We start from the raw sequence: 3,270 nt of genomic DNA, 5'->3' as shown, positions 1-3,270 counted from the left end.
GTTCGATGTCCACTTTCCTCGAGCTGCAACTTCCCGCACTATTCAGTGTCCCGATCCTCGACTTTGCTGGTCCCGATCCCCTGCTGATGCTAATTCACTGGGTTTTTCACACGTGTGTGTCAAGAATGGTCCACCACCTAAAGGACATCCAGCCAACTTGACACAACTGTGGGAAGCATTGGAGTCAACATGGGCCAGCATCCCTATGGAACGCTTTCGACACCTTATAGAGTCCATGCCCTGGCGTATTGAGACTGTTCTGAGGGTAAAAGGGGGTGCAACTCAATATTAGGAAAGTGTTCCTAATGTTTTGTACAATCAGTGTATATGCTCACAAAAATGTAATGGGGAAAACATGACAATTTTTATGTTTACCCATTAAATTCTTTGGAGCGTATAGTGTGACGTTTTCTGTTTTATAGAGGTTTCCTTTCCGTTAATCAAGTCAGCACCTCTACAAAAATGTTTGGATGTGTGGTCAGTTCATGCTTTTCAGTCAGTATATTAACACCAATGTCAGACATGTTAAAACTCTACTATCTATATTTTTTACATTCAATGTAGTACCGTTTTATATATGGCTAGGGCCTTGTATTAAAGGAGTAGTCCACTATTTTACATCTTGATGTTAGATGGTTCCTCCCTTGAAAGTAGTTTATGGGCCTGGAGAAACTAATCCATGGTTCAGTTTTCTTTAAAAAGCCACTACAAACTTCAGCTAACTTTAGCCACCACACGCTAACAATCAATGGAAGTGATGGGGCATGTGCGCATGCATTTCTTTTAATGTCCAAATCACCTGAAATCAATTAAAATTAACTACATATTTGGTTTGATGTTACTTAAAGGTGATTTGGCCATATAAAATAAAAAACATGCTCACATGCCCCCATCACCATGGAGGACAGTTTCTCTTGGCCCATAGACTACTTTCAGGATGAGGAATCATCTAACATCAAGTTGTAAAATAGGAAAAGGAGGACCGAGCACGCCACCATTCTCATCGATGGGGCTGTAGTGGAGCAGGTTGAGAGCTTCAAGTTCCTTGGTGTCCACATCACCAACAAACTAGAATGGTACAAGCAAGAAAGTCGTGAAGAGGGCACAACAAAACCTATTCCCCCTCAGGAGACTGAAAATATTTGACATGGGTCCTCAGATCCTCAAAAGGTTCTACAGCTGCAACATCGAGAGCATCCTGACTGGTTGCATCACGGCCTGGTCCGGCAATTGCTCGGCCTCTGACCGCAAGGCACTACGTACGGCCCAGGACATCACTGGGGCTAAGCTGCCTGCCATCCAGGACCTCTACACCAGGCGGTGTCAGAGGAAGGCCCTAAAAATTGTCAAAGACCCCAGCCACCCCAGTCATAGACTGTTCTCTCTGCTACCTCATGGCAAGCGGTAGTGGAGCACCAAGTCTAGGACCAAAATACTTCTCAACAGCTTTTAACCCCAAGCCATAAGTCTCCTGAACAGGTAATCAAATGGCTACCAGGACTATTTGCATTGTGTCACTACATAAATGAAATCTCGAGATAATGGCCAAGGCAATAGAGTCAGAGGTGGGGAAAATAATGAGTGACTTGCAGGAAGCAGGAGAGAAAGAGCAAATGTCGGAGAGCAAGAGGCGAGCCAGGGAAAGGGTCCGAAATAGGGCATTACGACTACTGTCAGGTGTTAGCACCGGAGGATTACTCGGAGTACTGCTTAGCATGACAGTAGCGCCAACCTTTCCAGATGTCCTGTTGGCTGGACTCCTAAGTGCATTGGAACCAAATTAACCATGGATGTAGCAGGTTTAGTTGGAGAAGGAAAACTACTGGCTTTAGCTGTAGTAGGAGTAGCATGTCAAATGTGCAAAGATATCAAATCGTGTGTCAACCCAGGTAAGGATACAGTATTAGCACCACAGTCTGGAGCGTAGGTAGATTTGGATCAGCTGGGTCTGAAATAGGTGTAACAGGGGCAGGAACAGGTAGCGGGGGTAGGAACGGGATCAGCTGGGTCTGCAGTAGGTGGAACAGGTAGCGGAGGCAGGAACGGGATCAGCTGGGTCTGCAGTAGGTGTAACAGGGGCAGGAACTGGTAGTGGGGGCAGGAATGGGTGTAGAGGTGGTTGGGGGAGCACTTGGAGCAGGGGCTATCAGTGGCATAGTTCTTGGCGCAACCGTCAGGGCAATTCTTGGCACTGCCGGGGCATTGGGAGGCGAGATAAAGGGAGCCCAAGCTGCTGAGATATTGGATTCTCCAAACGAGGCAGAGAAGAACGCAGCTCAGTCTGTGGCCATGGAAGCTGGGAATGCCATTACTGCAGTGTGGAACTTGACTCAAAACCATTTCTAGCCACAAAGGGCACCACAGTAAAAGCAATGTCATAAGCAGGGAATGAAGAGTGCTGAGACGACACAGAAGATTCATTCAAAAGTAACAAGACAGTTGGATTAAGATGTGTCAGAGCTAGAGAATTGCTGGTCTACTTTCAAATAGAAACCACTAAAATTAATATTATTTTAATATGTTATTTGTTAGTCTTTAATTGATACTATAATAATCTGGGGTTCACTTTGGCAACATATTTTGCATTTCAATAAAGTGTAATTGAATTGAACGAGGAGAGCTGTAACAATGAACAATATTTAATGGTCTTTGCTTGTAAAAAAACAACAACAACAATGTAAGAAATTAGCACCGTCGCACTCACTCCGTCATCATGAAGTGCTTTGAGAGACTAGTCAAGGATCATATCACCTCCACCCTACCTGACACCCTAGACCCATTCCAATTTCTTTACCGCCCCAATAGGTCCACAGACGACACAACCACACTGCACACTGCCCTAACCCATCTGGACAAGAGGAATACCTATGTAAGGATGCTGCTCATCGATTACAGCTCAGCGTTTAACACCATAGTACCCTCCAAACTCGTCATTGAGCTCGAGACCCTGGGTCTCGACCCCGCCCTGTGCAACTGGGTCCTGGACTTTCTGATGGGCCGCCCCCAGGTGGTGAAGGTAGGGAACAACATCTCCACCCCGCTGATCCTCAACACTGGGGTGCGTTCTCAGCCCTCTCCTGTACTCCCTGTTCACCCATGACTGTGTGGCTATGCACGCTTCCAACTCAATCATCAAGTTTGCAGACGACACAACAGTAGTAGGCTTGATTACCAACAACAACGAGACAGCCTATAGGGAGGAGGTGAGGGCACTCAGTGTGGTGTCAGGAAAACAGCCTCTCACTCAATGTCAACAAAACAAAGGAGATG

The sequence above is a fragment of the Salmo trutta genome, chromosome 19 (genome assembly GCF_901001165.1).
Source record: "Salmo trutta chromosome 19, fSalTru1.1, whole genome shotgun sequence".
NCBI lineage: Eukaryota > Metazoa > Chordata > Actinopteri > Salmoniformes > Salmonidae > Salmo > Salmo trutta.
This window is presented reverse-complemented; position numbering follows the sequence as displayed.